Source organism: Theropithecus gelada, chromosome 19, assembly GCF_003255815.1.
Source record: "Theropithecus gelada isolate Dixy chromosome 19, Tgel_1.0, whole genome shotgun sequence".
Taxonomy (NCBI): domain Eukaryota; kingdom Metazoa; phylum Chordata; class Mammalia; order Primates; family Cercopithecidae; genus Theropithecus; species Theropithecus gelada.
Window position 1 is genome coordinate 37,979,616 of NC_037687.1, and position 18,410 is coordinate 37,998,025.

Consider the following 18,410-nt stretch of genomic DNA (forward strand, 5'->3'; position numbering starts at 1 on the left):
GTGAATTTGATTTCGGACACCACCTGAAGTCTGATTTAGCAGCAGCTCTGATGAATTTAGCAATGATAATACTGGGGCCACTTGTTGGTCTTTCAGTAGAAACTGGAGACAATTATATACTAGAGAGACGCTTTGCTGATGGAGTTTGTAAACTGGCCTTGAAGGCTGTTGCCAAAATATCAGATGGTTCAAGAAAAAGTTCAGCCTCCTGAGGAGACATCTTTGAAAGAAGCCATACTCTTTTAGGTGTATAGTTTTGTTATGAAACAACTACAATAAACATCGCCCCCACCTGCTCTGTCTTTCCTTTATGGCCACACTTGGAAGGTGAGTGATGCCCCAAACATGTCTGGAGGCCCTCAATGCTCTGTGTGGGAGCTGGAGCTCCAGGATGAGCAAGAGATCCCCTCCCAGCCCTGGGGTCGTGGTTGCCTCTGCTGCTCGCACTCCCATGTGACTCCCCCTCCTCCTCTCCCTTCTGGCCCTTCCTCCAAATCTCTTCCCACCCATGCCAGGGCCTTCTCTCCACTCTGGGTTGACTTTACTTCTCTACCTCCTCAGCTCTCCATCTAAGGCTCCTCAACTCTGAGGGCCTTTCCTGGCCCCTGGGCTGGATGACGCCTCCTTTTCCCTCCTGAGCACTATCACCATATCTGATTATATTCTGTATGTTTAATGTCTGCCCCCAGAAGCCACTGGGTAAAAGGACCTCTCTGTTTGTCTAACACATCTGTCTACACTCAGTCCCTGGCACAGTGTAAGTGCTCAGCAAGCGTGAGTTGAATGAATAAATAAGTGAGCAAACAGACACATCAACGCAGATCCATCCATTTATTCCTTCAACCAACATTTTCTGGGATTCCTTGTGTACTAGGCCTCGTGCCACCATCTGGAGATGCAGAGAGGCGGGAGACCCATGTGGCCTTTGAGGGGCTTTCAGGCTGGTGGGGGCTCAGGCACAGACACCACCAACCTGAACCAGGGGACTGCAGGATGCTGGGTTAGGGGAGAGAGGGATAGACTGGTCGGCCTAGGGGGTCCTCAGGAAGTCTTTGGGGGTAAGGAGAGAACTCCTGAAAGGTAAGGAGAAGCCGAGGGCTAAATTATGTTTCGGGTGGATGGGAAGGGGTGTGGACTGACTGGGTTCCTACTCACTATTGGGGACTGTGGATGCTGACCTGGCCTCAGAGTCCTCACAGCCAGCTACAGTCCCCTGGGCATCTGGTGCCCTCCAAGTGCCAGGGCAGGAGCAGGGCTGTGGTACCACTTTGTCTCTCCTTCCCTTCTGTCCTTCCATCCTTCCATAAAAAGACACAACGGACTTCAATGTGGAGTGGTCCCAGGGCCACAGAGGTAACTCAGACATAAGCAGCAGGGATGTGCCCCAGGGTGCTGGCATACCCTGAGGGGAGTCCTGAATGCCTCGGAAGCAGAAGCTTCGCTCTAGGTGAGCGGCTTTCATCCTGGGCTGGTGAGGTGATGTGGAAGGAACAGAACTCAGGGCTGCATGAGGAGGATGTTTAGCCGCACATGAGGACATTCTCCCACGGCCAAGAGTGTAGGTGTGGCAGGGGGCTGCCCTGGGGTCGGAGACGCAGGCCTTAAGGGCAGTTCAGGTTCCGCAGACAAGCCGAAGAAGCCAGGGGGTGACGTCAGGGACTTGTCCGCATGCCCCAGGCCCAGTCTGCCTCCTTCTGAATTGCACCCCTGGGAGCTTTGGCTAGGGGAATAGGGTGTGTGCTGTTCCAGATGTGGCTTGAAGGATGACTGGACTGGGACAGAGCTTCAGTGTAGAGGCCGCTCTGGGATGCTGGTGGGCTATGACTGTGGGGTGGGACCCATAGGGTGGTCTGTAAATGGCAGCTGTGTGATCTGGGTAGTGGGCAGGGGCACTACTCGCTGGATGTGGAGTCCAGATGTGAGGGTCTGTTTACCACTCTGGGGTGCTGGGAGGTGGCAAGAGATTGCTTGATCCTTTTGGCTGCCTGTGCTCTGTCACTGGCTGGGTGGAGACAGCTGTGGACTGGGAATATTTGTCAGCCATGGGGTGGGGGTTGTAGATGCGTAGGAGGTAAAAATGGCTTGCATCTCTGAGCTAGTTCGGGGACCAGTGGGTCCCTGGAATCCCTGACAGTCCCACAGCAAATGAAGGTCAAGTAGCCACCATCCTAGTAAGCATGGAGCCCCAGGTGCCGAGAGCAGGCACTTGGCTCTGACTTCAAATAGAGAGACATTCCTCGGGGCTCTTCGAAGCACTGGTGAGGGCTGGTAGGCAGAGAGAAGGCCTCAGAGAACAGCCCTGGATGTTTTCAGCTGTGCTTGTTAGAAATCTTGATGCGTGCCCCACCCCCACCCTGCAGTTGTTGGGCTTACGCTGCCCTACCGGGTCTCTGCTCCTGGCTTTCCTTCCTTTCCTCTTCCTCTCCGTTTGGCTCCAGCCCCAGCATCATCTTTCTTCTTTTTCTCGGTCTTCATTATAGGTCTTGGCCTCTCCATTCCTCCCTGGTCACCTCCTTTTTCTCTGAGCTGGATCTCTGTGCTGAGTGTTGCCTGTGGGCTGAGTCTTAGCTTTTGTCTCCAGAGAGAGCCACACTGAGATCTGGAGATTGGGGAGATCCAGAGATCGGGCCTGGTATGGGTGCGAGGCAGGGGAGGAAAGAGAGGAGGAAAAAAGGTGATTGAGGGAAAAACAAAAAAGGAAGTATTTACCCACTCCTGGCACTCCAGGACAGCTTGAGGTCCTTTACACAGTGATCCACCTTTGCGTTTCTCAGACTCTCAAGCAATCCTTCTGCCCCAGCCTCCCATGTAGCTGGGACTACAGGCTAGGACCACTGTGCCCAACCTTGCTTTTCTTGGGGATGAGGTGGATAGGAGGGCCAGAGGGATTGTCTAAGAAAGGGGAATCCAGAATACACCAGATGGGAGTGGAGGGAGAGGAAGACCCAGAGAACAAGCACAGAGAAACACAGAGAGGGGAATGGAACAATGGAGAGGAGCAAAGAGGAAGAGGGAACAGCAGAAAAGTCAGAGGCAGGAAAGCAGAGTGAGGGACTCAGAGACAGAAAGGAACAGAGAGAAAGAGAGGGAGCGTGCTTGCGAGCTGAGTGAGTGAGAGTGCGTCAGAGAAAGATGAAGGCAGCTGGGATGAAGGCAGGGGACAATAAGAAAGAAAAAAACAGTTCGGGGCAGCTGCAGCTGAGGCAGATGGGCAGGACTGTGGGGCAGGAAGGAAGGACCTCACACCTGGCCCCTACCCCCCAGGCTGGCCATGCCTGGCACAGTACGAGGAAATTGGCCAAGGCTCTGGTGTGTGTGGACTGTGTGTGGAGGGTGAGGTGGTGGTGTGTGGTAAGGAGGAATGTACTGCTCTCTCTGCCCCTGTGATCAGGTCCCAGTTGGCTCTGGCTGGTCCCTGAAGCTACCTGAGATCATCCCTGTCCATTCATCCTGTCCTCTCCCCACCCTGGCTCACAGGGACTCAGAGGAACATGGAAAAGGCTTGAGCATCCCTGACTTCTGGCCTGGGGAATGGGGAGAAAGGGGTATGTGTGTGTGTGTGTGTGTGTGTGAGAGTGAGAGAGAGAGAGAGAGAGAGAGAGAGAGGTCACTTTGGACATGGTCCCCTTTCAGCTTCTCTCTAGCTTTGCCATCTCAGAGTCTCTAGTGCGTTACCAACTCCCCTCCACCACTATCTGCCGTCTGCCTTTTATCTCTCTGGTCTCCTTTCTGTCTCTCACTCTCACTCAGCCTTTCTGTTCCTCTCTGTGCATTGCCCCCTTTCTAGTTCTCCCTGCCTCTGGCCCCCGTTCTCTCTTTATCTGCGTCTTCTCTCTGTGTGGCTCCATCACTGGGTTTTCCGCTCTGTTGTGTGCTCTTTCTCTGTTTCTCTCTCTGTCTCTCCAGTCTCTGTCTCTGTGTCTCTCTGTCGTGCTCTCTGCCTTTGCCCTTCCTCTGCTCTTTTTCTCTGCTTTTGCCTCCTGGTTTTGGTGTCTGTGTCCCTTCTAGTCTCTTTCATCTTCTGTCTCTGCTTCTCTGTGCGTCTCTCTGTGTGTCCCTCTGTCTCTCACTCTGCCATTCTCTTTCTCTTGTCGTCTCTTGGGGTCTCTGGCTGTCCATCCCTGCCTCTGTGTGTGTCTCTCTCGCTCCCCCTCCCTGCCCCCCCCTTTTTTTCCTGTTTCTAACACCCACACTCACATCCTACCTCTGGAGTAATTGCTTTTGTCTGGGTTGGACTGGACTTGTGGTGGGGGGAGGGCGGGGGGAGCGGGTGGCGCTGGGGGGGTTGGGAGGGACGGAGGTCGCTTGGTGGAGTTGAGGTGGCATCCACCAAAGCAGGGGTGTTGAGGAGCAGAGCTACAGCCTGCCCAAGGTGTGGGGGGGTGGGGGCCTGGGCCCATCCTGGCAGGGGTCTGGGGTCTCTGGCAGGGAAGGGAAAGAAGGCAGGCAGGCCCTGACATTGGGATTTGGAGATGATGTAGTGATAAAACAGGCTAGCCAGTGTCTCCGTGGCAGCCCCTGCTGCCTCGCCACCCTCCCCCACTCAGAGGCTCAGAGTTGTAGCCTCTACACACACACACCCTGCCATGTACACCGAGTCACCATGACACACACAGGGACACACCCAGAGCCTCCAGCCCACTTGTGGAAACACAGTCGACCATCGGCACACAGGGACACACAACATCACATAGACACACAGAGAAACCACATGGACTCTCCGACACTCATGAGGAGAATGCACTTCCAGTACACACAGAGACCACCGCGCAGATCCCTGAAGCACACACAGCTGCCCACAGGCACAGGCACGGGTCCACACGGGACCCATGGAGGCTCGCGCATAGCAGCATCGGTGCTCAGACACACTCTGGCAGGGGCACGCACACGCCAACACACACAGGCTTCCAAGAGCACATGGGAACACACAGCTACCCCATTAACCAGGGACAGAGGAGACAGATCCCTGAGGTGCTCCTGGGATACATCCCCAAGGGACAGACAGAGACATAGGGATACCCAGGGTCAAGGAAACACTCATGGAAGTGCATACACAGCCACCCAGTGCTCCTGGGACACATCCATGAACTCATGGTCACACACAGACATGACTCAAGGGCCAAGACGCTTGGGTATGTGCAGTCCCAGAGTCTCCCAGCAGAGCCTGAGGACACATGCACACCCTGCGTCCATGGCAGCTTGCACACCACAGACCTCTCGCTGGAACCTCCTGTCCGAAGCCACACAAGCCTCCCACCCCCACCACACATGTGCAGGCCAGACCCTGGGGTGAGGCCAAGGCAGCTTCTACCCACAGGGACCCAAAGGCGGGGCAGCCGGCAGCTCTGTGGGTAGGCGCAGGCTGGCCTGAGGGGTCGCCCCACTGTTCTTTGCGTCCATTCACCGTAGGCTACTCCAGCACCCCCCAGACTTTCCCCTGCCTCACGGACTCAGGACAGTGTCTCTCTGGACCCGCAGGTGCCCCCTGCCCACCTCCCAGAGCTCTGTCCGTCACACACCTTCAAAGGGCCCCATCTACCTGAGCTGCTCCCAATTGAGGGGATGCCTGCTTTCTCCCAGGGGGCTTGTCCCTCAATTTATCCCAGCCCCCTACCTGAAACTGTGGCCCCGATCCCCATCTGCTTCCTTGCCCACTCCCATACTCACCCCCTCTCCCGGCTGTCCAAGCTCTCAGCCTCCCTAAGCTCTCCTGCTGTAGGGGAGTGGTGGGGGCTGCCTGGCCCCTCAGAGGCCTGGGTAAGGGGTACATGATGGTGGGGGACCTGGGTGCGGCTCCAGGAAAAGGAAGCAAGGCAAGCAAGGGAGAGAGAGAGAGGCAGAGGCAGGCAGCCAGCCAGCCGGCTTTATATCCCTGCCGTATTGATCCACCATGTCACAGCCCCGGTCGATAGCCAGCCAAGAAACAGAGAGGGAGAGAAGGGAGGGGAGGTTTGGGGGAGGGCAGCCGGGACCCCTATAGTCCTTGGCCCATCTGGGGCCTTCTTGGCAGGCTGTGGGGGCATGTGTGAGCCCATCCCACCCCCTCCAAAAGAGGCCCGCCTTATCCTCCCCCTCTTCCTCTTGGCTGCGGCCCTCTCAGCCAAGAGCCACCTCAGCCTTCATAGGAGAATTTAAGTACAGAAGATCTGCCTGTTTCCTTCTGTCTCTTTGGAGGCTCCTTATCCCTGTGGGCATGGGGGCTCACAGCTGTTCATTGCCTCAGCTACCCTTTGCGCCCCACAGTTGGGCTTTGTGGATGGGAGGCCCTGACGCAGTGTTATGGGTGGATTGTGACCAACCAGAGTGTGAATCCTCCTCCTTCCCTGTGGCCATGGGCCACATTTTCCCAAAGGGGAAAACTGAAGGCCTCTTCCCCAGCCACCGCGAGCCAGGTACTCAGGAGCACTCTGTCTATGTTGGTTTCCCGCCCTTTCCGACGGACATTAAGTTTCTTCCCACAGCTGTGCCAGGCCAGTGCTCGAGGTCACATTTAGACATTTTTTCTGGCTTCCTCCCCTGCCCACTGGCTTAAGAGAGGAGAACGCTTAGCCGCAATTTTTCCTCAGCCTCCTCTTCCCTCTCCATAGAACCTTCTACCATCTGCCCCCACCAAACCTCCCCTGACCTGGGTGGGGAACGGCAGGAAAGGAAGATGTCTTCCCTTAGTAGGAAGAGAAGTGAGGGGCGAGACTCTGGGACAGCGCTGAGAACCCTGGGCCTAGGCTGTCTCGCCTCTCTGGGCCTCAGTTTCCCCCCACCCCCATCCGACCCTGCCCAAGCTGGAAGGTCTGTATGGCTCTGAGATCCGTAGGGATTGGTGCAGATGGGAGGCAGGGCCATCCAGAGGGTGAGCGCAGGGCCAGAGGGGTGCCTGTTGCCCCTCCCTCAGCCAGGACTGCCCGGGTCCCAGGTGCGTCCCCCCAGCCCCCAACTCCCCAGGGCTCCAGTTCTTTGTCTGTCCAGATCCTCCTCTCCTCCCAGCCCAGCCTCTGAGAGGTTGAGGAATCACCTTAGCCTTGACCCGAGGGGGAGGGCAGAGGAGGGGCAGGCGGCCCCCACCCCCGCCTTCTGCCCATGGCCATCCCCACAGCCCCTCTCCTCCCCGCTTCCCTGAGTACCAGGCCATCCCGCCAGCATCAGGCCGATGCTCCCTTTGTTAGGAAGGGGGAGGGGAAAGAGACAAGCTGAGGGGACGTGGCCTGACCCCCGACCTCTCCCCCTCCCTCCTCCCATCTGGGTCCCCAGGGGCTCAGAGCCCCGTTGACGGACAGTTCTGACCATCAGCCAAATGGCTCCAGGACTGAGCAGGGGCCAGGTAGGGGGGAGGGGAGGAAGGCCTGGCCAGGGCCCTCAGCCCACCACGGATATGTGTGTGTGGGTGCTTTGAGGTTGGAAGGAGGCCCCTAGGAGGGGTGGCAGGGGGAGATGGGCACCCACAGAAGACAGGCTCTAGGAGGAACCTGGTTGGATTGGGGGATACAGAAGCAAAGTGGGACTCATCCCAGAGCCAGCAGTTCTGGGCACCCTGTGGATAGGGGCCTGGCCCAGGCAGATGCCCCCACCCCGCCCCCACCTGGCCTGCAGCATTGGGAGTGCAGCGAGTTTTAAAAAAAATTAAAAGAAAAAAAAAAAAAAACAGGAGCAGGAGAAGCTGGGGGAAAAATATATAAGAAAAAATATAATAAGAACTAAGCGGTGGCTGCAGGAGAGAGAAAGGGCAGGAGGCGGGGAGGGGGGTGCAGGGGGGAGGGCGGCTCGGGCCCTGGTCGCTGCGAAGGCCGGCCGCCGGCCTCTGTGCTGAGCCCTCCGCGTCCCCCCTGCCGGCCCCCTCCAGCCCCGATCGATCCAGTTTCTTGGCAATAAAGCATTTTTATTGTCAGCTGCCCTGAATGCCAAATGTGAGCCTGGTCCTGCTCCCCCCCCAACCTGCTTCCTAGCCACCCCTCCCCCAGCCCTCTCTACCCCCTCCCCTGCCATTCCCCCCACCGCAGGATCAGCATCGTCCATCACCAAGACCCCCTCCTCTTCCTCCTCATCCATGTCAGCTGCAGTGCCCGCACATCTTCAATAATCCACCAAGCCCTCCACCCCCCATCTAGGCCTCTGTGCTCCCTTCCCTAACCCCAAACCTGCAGAGGAGCAGAAAGGTGGTCACGGGATGGGTGGTCTTGGGGGGCACAGGGATGGGTAGGAGGAGGTATGGGAGGGTGTTGGGGTCGCCAGGCAGGGAGACGATGGCCACAGGTTGAGGGAGGCATTGGCCAAAGTCAGGATAGCCAAAGCCTGTCCCTTGGCAGCCAGCAAGGGACAAGAACAGTAGGGTGTCTGTGGGGACCAGTGCCTGGAGAGGGGAGACAAGCTGCAGCCCCTCTGCCCCTGGTTACAGCACTTCAGCTCTCAGTCCCCCAGGACCTGTCTCTGCTCCTTCCACACTGAACTTGGCCCTTTTCTTTGGGAGGCAGCTGGGTGTAGGAGAAGAGAGAGGGCCGGGAGCTGGACACCTTCCCATGCATCAGTCTCAGCTCTGCCCAGAGCAGTCCCTTCAGGGATGGGGATGACACCACACACCCTGCTGGACTGCTGGTGTGAGGGGCAGAGGAGAGGGTGTTGGGAAGCAATTTACAGAAGGCCCTGGTGGCCCCATGTCAGCTTGCTCTTCCCCTCCCTCCCTCTTTCTTTTCTCTCCTGTTTTCTTTGTCTCTCTTTCTGCTGTTCTCTGTCTCTGCCTTTTTATCTGCATCTTCCTGTCTCTGTCTCTCTGTTTCACTCTGACTCTCTTTCCTTTATTGCTGCCTCTCCCTCCAGGGATTTAAAAACCTCCATATACTTCTCTGTTCTACCTTGATAGTCCCCAGTTACTCTTTCCCTGCACCCCTCTTTTCTCTGTCCTGCTGCATGCTTTTCACTCTGTCTTTTTCTACCCTGCTTGCGCCCCACATCCCTTGTCTAGCCCCATCTCTCTTGGTTCATCTCCCCTCCCACAGCCATAGAAAGAAGCGGAGGTTCAGGTCCTTGGAACATCAGCAGAACATGCAGAAAAAGGGTCTTAAGCCCCTCTTCTTTCTCTTGGCAGTGTCAGTGCCTAGGGGAGTTCAAACAAGTCTACTGGGAACTGAGGGGTGGGGTCTGTCTGTCTGCCACAGACGAGCTGTGTGGCTTTGCTCAAGTCATGCCGGCCCTGAGCCTTGGTTTCCCCTGAAAAGTGAGCTGCTCCAAGGGTGTTTACAGCCTCCCCTGTGGATTATATTGCCTCGAAAGCCCAAGGTCCTCTGTATCCTAGGGAGGGAGTTCAGGGCAGGATCTGCACGCTGGGAAACATGGTTGCCCCTCTTCTCACCTTCTCATGGTGTCTTGGGAAGGTGAAGCTGCAGACGTGGGCAGGTCTAGGGTGCCGAGATTTTTCCTCTCGGTCTGGGCGGCAGAGAGGCCCGACCAGGGTCATGCTTTAAGGAATATGGGGCGTGGATTCAATACGCCTGGGTCCATGTCCATTGTCAGCTCCCCAGAGCAGGGGCCGTGACATCACTGGTCCCTGATTCATTGCTTGCCACACATATGGGGTTCAAGGGACATTTGTGGAGCAAGTGAGGAAGAACCCATGCAACAGTACGGGCTGGGGCGGGGCCGGGCCGGTTGGGGAGGAGTAAGTCCTGAGTAGGAGGCACAGTGGGAGGAGCAGAGGGGTTCAGACATCTTTGGGTTGAATTGAGAAGTTGACGGATGGAGGCATTTGGAGGAGGAGGAGGATCTCAGGATGACCCTGGGTGTCCTTGCCAAGCCTCTCTCCTTCACCTAGGACCAGTCACCTCCACCTCACACCAACAAGCTCCGCATTAGTGCAGCTTTCACAGTTCCCCACCTCTGGCCTCACAGCTACCTGGTTTGCGGAGGGCAGTGAGGATCTCTGTGTTAGAGAGATCCCTCTGACATAGGAGATCGGCATTTGTGTTTCAAAGGTGTGTGCAGACCCACGTATTTACCCACATGCTATGTGCTTGCTTATGCCTGAAACAATGCTTACTTTTCACCAGTTATGAATTTTTTGGCATTACCATCAAACAAAAGTTTTCCAAGTAGTACAAGGCCTTCCTAATAGAAGACAGAAAGGTCCCTCTGGGCCATGTGGGAAAGGCCAGGGTGTGAGCATAAGAACTAGGCGTCAGCTGGGCCAGGGCTGGGTGGGTCTTGGGTTGGAGATGAGGTTGGCAGGATCAGCTGAGGAGTATAGGATTCGGGCCAAGGCCAGGAAGCCTGGAAAGAGGTGAGGGCTTTGGGGGTGAAGGATGAAGAAGGGGGCAAGAGATCAGGGGATGCTTCTCCTGCAATGACCATTTCACCACCTCCCTGGCTGCCTGAGGAAGGGCCCCCTGGACAGGGGCTGCTCTTTGGAGTTCAGAATATGTACAGGTTTCCCACTGCCTGCCTTGAGAAGGCAACTGGGCACAGATTTGGGAGTCCCTTTCCATCTGGCTCCGGCTGCCCCTCCTGTGAGTCCTCTCTGACTGACCGCTAGCCTCTTATCATCCTTCGCTCATGCTGTTCCCTCACTGGAAGCGGAACCATTCTGGCAGCTGCTTATGGACTGCCTTCTGTGTGCCCGGCCCTCAACCTGTGCTCCTGCTGACCTCCGACCACCCTAGGCTGTAGGCATTTTCATTATTCCCACTTTGCAGATGGGGACATTGAGCCTCAGAGAAGGGAAGTGACTTGCCCAAGGTCTCTAGACAGTGAGAGGCAGAGCCAGGACTGTGATTCTGGCTGGCCCTCTGAATTGATTCCATTCATGTTTGTCAACAGCCCACTGCTAGGGGTCAAGCTCTGTTGGAGATGCTCGGGAAACTTGCCTGCCTTGGTGTGAGGAGTACAAATCCTGGCTCTTCCACGGACCCACCATGACACCCCGGGAAGGGGGCTCCTCGTGTCTGAGCCTTATTTCCTCCTCTGGGTCATAACTACTACCTCATAGGGGTCAGGGAAAGGGGAAATACAAAACGCAGTGTCACCTGACAAATGGCCATGCCCTTTCCTGTTGTTCTTCTCCTCTCTGACTCCTGCCCATCCTCTAGGTTCCAGGTCTTTTAAACTTTCATATTTGTAGAGCATTTTTTCCCAACGCACTGTCAATATTCATTGACTATTTGGATCCTCACCACTAACTTTTAAAGAAGGAATTATTATCTTGATTTTATAGAAGTGGAAACTGAGGCTTTGAAGACTTAAGTACTCTGCCTCAGGTGCTTGTCCCTATGCAGGATCCATTTAATTCATTCATTCCATGTGTCTGTTGAGCACCCACTATGTGCCCGGCATTTGTTGGGCACTAAATATGTAGCAGGAAGCAGAACCAGCACAGCGTATTTTCATGGAGTTGGCAACTAGAGAAAATGCAGATCTTTCAGTGTAAACATCAATCAAATACAAAATCAGAAACTGATAAGTCTGTCCCAAAGAATAGACTAGAATAGGGAGCCAGGAGAGAGGGCAAGGTATTTAAGCCAAACCTTAAAAGACGGGTAGGATTTAACGGGGCAAAGAACACAGGAGAAGTGTTCCAGGCAGAGGGAATGGCACATGCAAAGGGCCTGGGGTTGCAAAGAGTGTGGTTTAAAGAACAGAGAGGAGACAGCACGGCTTGGAGCAGGGTAGGCAAAGAGGAGAGTGATGGGGGAAGAGATGAGAGGTGTCAGCAGGGGTGGGATGACATAGGACTTTATAGGTCGGGTTAAAGCGATTGAGTTTTATTCCCAAATGCATGGGAAGCCCCTGGAGAATCTTAAGCAAGGGAGTGACACCACCTGATTACGTTTTAGAAGGACCCTCTCTGGGGGCCGGTGGGGGAGATGAGACTATCTGAGACAGTCATGGAAGAAGGGATACCTTCGGGGAGGAGACCACTGAAGTCACTCAGGCCAGAGGTGGTGGTGGCCTGGACTGCAGTGGGAGAAGTGGAGGAACCAGAGAGAGCTTTTGCTTTTGGAATTGGTGACAATATCAAGGCTCAAAGAAGTGGAGAGCAGAGAGTGAGAGTCTGACCCTTCCAAACCTGAGCTTTTCCTCTTACCAGGTCAGGTGCTACTTTTTCCCTAGGAGGCTGCCGGAAGCCTCCATGAGGCAGGTGCCTGCATTGCTTCTATTTAGTGTTCTCCATGTGAACCCTAAAGTGCCTGGTTGGCACTGAGAAGTTTGTTGCCAGACGGGGATCTTGCACAGATGTGAATGAGGGGCCTTCCCTTAGGAGACTTCATGGAGGAGGTGAGTTCTGAGTAAGGTGGTGTAGGGAGCGAGTAGATTTGAAGGTGTTGGCTCCTCTCACAGCTGGTCTTTCTGTGTGAGCTTGGAGAATCTGCTAGGGCCCCACAAAGTAGGGCTGGGGAGCATTGTGCAATCTGCATCCCAGAGTTGTCATGACTCAAGGTGGGCAGGTGACGTGAAGGCACTCAGTGAATGGTTCATATTGGCAGAAGGCCGTAACTGGGGATAGGGATGGGAGATGCATAAATGTCTCAGACAGCAAAGCCCAGGTCCAAGTCCAGTGTTTCCTGCACAAAGTGGGCAAGGGTTTGAGGGAGAGGAAGAGAACAGTGGATGGCAATGTGAACTTTGGAGTCCGACTGCCTGGGTGCCAATCTCGGTTCCATCTGTGTCTCCAGCCAAATGATTTAACTTCGCTAGGCGTCAGTGTTTTCCTCTGTAAAATGGGGATGTTAACAATGCTTTTTTGTAGAGTATTGAGAAGATTCAGTGAGAAAATGCTTCTAAATATTAATGTAGGTGGAGGGCTTCTCTTTAACTTGTCTAAAGCAGAACTCTTTTTTTTTTTAGACAGAGTCTCGCTTTGTCACCCAGGCTGGAGTGCAGTGGTACAATCTTAGCTCACTGCAACCCCCACCTCCCGGGTTTAAGTGATTCTCCTGCCTCAGCCTCCCGAGTAGCTGGAATTACAGGTGTGTGCCACCATGCCCAGCTAATTTTGGTATTTTTAGTAGAGACGGGTTTCACTATGTTGGTAAGGCTGGTCTTGGACCCCTGACCTCAAGCAATCCACCCACCTCGGCCTCCCAAAGTGCTGGGATTACAGGCATGAGTCACTGTGCCCGGCCTAAAGCAGGACTCTTGATTCTCTTTTCCAAGTTTCTCCAGGAGCTTGTGTCCATCTCAGTAAATGGTTGTCACACCAACAACCTAGACTTCCTCCTTGATCCCTCACTTTCCTTCAAATGTCCAGAGCTCAGAGTTTGCTTCAATGATGACAGGCACTGTATCTCATGTGATCTGGGCCAATACAGTTCTGTTAAGTTAAACTCCTCTGAATCAACGTAGAGCACGTTCTGTAGGCAGGGCCCTCTGTGGATGCTGTTCAGGGTCCACACAGTTCTGAGAAAGGCACAGAGAGGTTGAGTGGCTTGCTCAAAGTCACACAGCTAGAACTCAGAAGTCTTTGCAGAGGTTGAAAGAGGCCAAGGCCACTTCTAATTCTTGAGCCTCCTAGTGTACTAAGGATGGAGGAATACTGAAATGGAATTACAGACCTGTGCTTTTATCAATGACAACAATAAAATACCACATTAACTAATATTTATAAGATCATTTCAGGATTTATTAAAACAAAATTCATAGTATCTTACAGGTGGTGTGGTCTGTCAGTGTCACTCAACTATAAAGTAGAAAATACACATCTTGTTTTAATTTCATCCCCTTAGGAATGTGACACACGGGCCAAGTGACACATAGGCCACACCTAGCCCTGCAGCTGGGACCTAACTACCTATTTATGTGACTCCAAATTTGACACCTTTTCAGCCATCCTCAGTTGCTTTTGCAGAGAGGCAAAAGACCGAGGACCTCACAGACTTTGGAGGAAGAGAAACATGTATGTGATCAGTGTAACAGCAAGGCCTGGGGCAAGGGGAGCTGGGCTCTGGAATCGGCCTGCCCATGACTGACTCTGGGCAACTCTTTGCCCTCTCTGACCCACCTTGGGGTGCTCCTCTGAAAAGGGGGCGGATAATAACAGCCCCTGCTTTAGTGCATTGTTGGGAAGATGCCAAAAGATGATGCAAAGAATGCACGTAACACATGCCTGCACAGAGCAGGTGCCATGTAGCTGCTCTTGTTACTTAGTAGAATAGTGGGATGGTCTAGGGGCCTGGGGCATCGAGGCTTGAGAGCTCCCCAGGAGCATGGCCAAGCTGAGCCACCCTGTGTCCCCAGCTCCTGGCACAAGGTCTGGAACAGTGGGCCCTCCCTAAAGATGTGGAACTGAATGGTGTGGAAGAGGCTGTTGCCCAGGCTGAGCAGGAGTGGAGCACCAGGGGAGGACCAGGGAGCTGAGTGGAGTACCTGGCCTTTGCCTTCTTCTCCTGCCTTGTGAGGCCAGGCGGGTGCTCCCATTAGCTCCCTTTTGCAGGGTGTGGAAGTCATTGCCCCTTTGTCAGCTTCTTCTTCAACGAATCAATACCAAACACCTCCTGGGTTGCAGGTGCTGGAGACACAGCGGTGAACAGGACAGACACAGGCTAGTATGATTATTATCATGGTTCTAATCGGAATGGTGAATGTGGATTCACATTAACTCATTATTAAAAAGAAGTAAAACAATAAGTGAATGGATAGAGAAAGAGGGCTCTGTCCAGCCCAGTGACGGGAGTATGCCATGAACCAAGGATTATGATTAATCCAATTTTGTGCACCTGGGATCCTTCTAAAAGACAGGATGAGACATAACGGGACACACGTGCTCCCTGTGCTGGCATAAACATTCAGGTTGGGGGAAAAGAGGTGATAAACAAGCGTGTGACATGAAGCTTGAAGGTGAGACAGCAAAAAGTGTTAGAAAAAAGTGCAGCCTGGTAGAGGACATAGTGATGAGAAGTGCCATGTGAGGCAGGATATCAAAAGGCCTCTCTGTGGAGAGGGTGTTTAAGTGTAATTCTGGAATAAGTAAGGGGATGAGCTATAGGAACACCTGGGGAAGGACTGCACCAGGCAGGAGGAAGGGCAAGAGCAAAAGTCCTGAGGCAAGAAGAAGTGCAAGTGTGGATTGCAGGAACAGAAAGGCAGCCAGCTTGGAGGAAGTGAGTGAAGAGGGTGGGGAGAGAGGAGTTGAGGCAGGTAGGGGCTGTTCAGAATGAGGCATCTTGAAGCCGGCTCGCTTTGCTGGCCATCTCTGTGGCCTCCCAGGCTTGGGTCGTTAGTACCCTGGACAGCGGCCTTGGCCCTTCTGAGCGCTTGCCGAGTGGGCGCTCCCTACTGAACACACAACTTATATTAAGTCTGTTTCTGGGCAGTGAAATGGGGATAGGGAAACATGATATCGCAGTGATCGGCCCCTGCCCACAGGAAGCATACAGTCATTGGACAAGACGTTAATGTACAGTTTAATGAATTTTTTCTTTTTTTTTTGAGGCAGAGTCTTGCTCTGTTGCCCAGGGTGGAATGCAGCAGTGTGATCTCGGCTCACTGCAACGTCTGACCCCCCGGGTTCAAGCCTCAGCCTCCCGAGTAGCTGGGATTACAGGCATGCACCACCACACCCAGCTAATTTTTTGTATTTTTAGCAGAGACAGGATTTCACCATGTTGGCCAGGCTGGTCTCAAACTCCTGGCTTCAAGTGACCCAGCCTCAGCCTCCCAAAGTACTGGCATTACAGGTGTGAGCCACCACACCTGGCCAGTTTAATGAATCTTGATCCAGTGAACATCTGTGCATTCACCACTTGGGTGGAGATGTCAAAAGCACCCAGAAACCCCACCCCGTGTGACTCTTTCCAAACATACTCCTTCCTCCCTGCTGGAGGTAACTACAATTCTCACTTTTGGGATCATGATTTATTTGATTTTCTGCATGTGTATCATTTGATATGTTCTAATTTTAATAATTAAAAAAAATGAGTACAGGCCAGGCACAGTGGCTCATGCCTGAAACCCCAGCAGGTAGGGAGGCTGAGGGAGGAGGAGCACTTGAGCCCAGGAGTTCAAGACCAGCCCATGCAACATGTTGAAATCCTGTCTCTACCAAAAAGTACAAAAATTAGCCGGGTGTGGTAGCATGTGCCTGTAGTCCCAGCTACTCAGGAGGCTGAGGTGAGAGGATTGCTTGCTGGGAAGTGGCGGTTGCAGTGAGCTGAGATTGCACCACTGCACTCCAGCCTGGTTGACAAAGTGAGACGACCCTGTCTCAAAAACAAAAACAAACAAAAAACCCCCAAACCCCAACCCTCCCACCAAAAAACAAGTACAATCTCATTATAAAAACTAAAGTGATGGCCGGGCATGGTGGTTCACACCTGGAATCCCAGCACTTTGGGAGGCCGAGGCAGGAGGATCACGAGGTCAGGAAATTGAGACCATCCTGGCTAACACGGTGAAACCCCATCTCTACTGAAAATACAAAAAATTAGCCAGGTGTGGTGGCATGCGCCTGTAATCCCAGCTATTCGGGAGGCTGAGGCAGGAGAATCCCTTGAACCTGGGAGGCAGAGGTTGCAGTGAGCTGAGATCACGCCACTACGCTCCAGCCTGGGCGACAGAGTGAGACTCCATCTCAAAACAAACAAACAAACAAGCAAAAACTGAATTTATTACAGAAGAGGTTATAATTAATTACCTTCCAGACCATTTTTTCTGCATTGGCTTAATACTTGTGCACCCATAGAAAAGATATAGTTTTTAAAAATAGATGTATGTGTTTTACATCAATGATATCAAATTGGATAAATTGTTCTGCAACTTGCTTTTTCAGTCAACCGTGTCTTGGAGAACTTTTCATGTCCGCACCCATAGATCAGTCTCATTCTCTTTCATAACTGCAAAGTATTCCTGAGTATGAATGTATTATAATTTACTTAGCCACTGTCCTATTGGTGGCATCTAGACTGTTTCTTATTTTTCTCAACCTCAAATCATGATGTAGTTAGTGAACATGTTTGTTCTTAGGGCATGGTGGCAAGTATTTAAGATTAATTAAGTTCCTGGCCAGGCATGGTGGCTCTTGCCTGTAATCCCAGCACTTCGGGAGGCCAAGGCAGGCGGATCACTTGAGGTTGGGAGTTCGAGACCAGCCTGACCAACATGGAGAAACCCCATCTCTACTAAAAATACAAAATTAGCCAGGCGTGGTGGTGCATGCCTGTAATCCCAGCTACTCGGGAGGCTGAGGCAGGAGAATTGCTTGAACCCAGGAGGCAGAGGTTGCAGTGAGCCAAGATTGTGCCATTGCACTCCAGCCTGGGCAACAAGAGCAAGACTCCGTCTCAAAAAAAAAAAGTGAATTAAGTTCCCGTCAGCCAATGTTACTGCCTCCATTTCACAGATGAGGAGCCTGAGGCTTAGAGAGGGAAGTCACTTGCCCAGGGTCACACAGCAAGTGAATGGAGTAACCAGATTCCAAACCCTCGTCTGATTGACTCCCAAACTATTCATTATGTGCACCTGTATAGATGGTTAACCATCTGCAGGGCAGTTGTCTTTGCCCAACAAACATTCCTGGAGCCTTGGCTAAATGCAGGCCCAGTGCTGGGCTCTGAGTCTACAAGAACATGTCAAACTGAGCCCTGTTCTCAAGGAGCTCACAGTCTGTAGGGACAGCCTCACTGGGGGTGATTCAGTGCAGTACCATTAGTGCTAAAGCCCAGGGGTGCTGCCTGGAGCTGTGGCAAGACTGAGGTCAGGGAAGGCTTCCAGAGAGAGGAGATCTGAGCAGAGGCTGGTGTGTACAGAATTTGTGTCAGACAAAGCAGGCATGAGGGATGGGACACATAAGGGAGCCCAAGTTATTGAACAGAGGAGAAAGGTGAGCTCTGAGGGTGAGATAGCTGAGGAGGTTGAGAGGCACCATATCCATTTGGGTTTGGAGAGCCAGCCTTAGATTTTATTCTGTGGACCATGGGTGCCTGGAAGGATTTATTCATTCAACAAGTAAGGTTCAAGCATCAACTATATGCCAGGCACTGTTAAAGCACCAAGAATACCACAGTGAACAAGACAGAAAAGGACACCTGTCTTCAGAGAGCTTACATTTTAGAGGGTGAAAGAGACAGTAAAGCAAATAGGCGGCAATTGAATTTCAGAGTGCTCTGAAGGAAATAAAACTGGGAATGGAGCGGAGCATGACTAGGGAGGGTTTCTCTGAGGATTGGCGTTTGAGCGGAGTCTTGAGGGATGAGAGGAAGGGGAGGAGGTGGGGAACAGCGTTCACAGGGGCTGGCAAGGTTGAAGGCCCCATGTTGGGGACAAAATTAGCTTCCTCCAGTGTGTCTGGGGTGTGGTACTGCCGTGGCCAGAGGGGAAGTCCTGTAGGGCCCTGGAGGCCACAGTAAGGGGACTGGGTTTGTCCTGGGGGCAGCATGGCTGGAGGGCTCTGGACCAAGGCCATGGGCTCTTGCTTTTCAGCCTTTGGACAGCTCCCTGTG

The 18,410-nt window shown here is 53.3% G+C and overlaps 1 long non-coding RNA gene across 1 annotated transcript; it reads right to left on the reverse strand.

Annotated features, from left to right (window-relative positions):
- Window positions 1-818: 818 nt before the first annotated feature.
- On the reverse strand, window positions 819-5,805 carry LOC112612147. Its single transcript, XR_003116819.1, has 2 exons — window positions 5,668-5,805; window positions 819-2,629 (listed from the first exon to the last, which is right to left on the reverse strand). It is a non-coding gene; the product is annotated as an uncharacterized LOC112612147 (long non-coding RNA).
- Window positions 5,806-18,410: the final 12,605 nt, after the last annotated feature.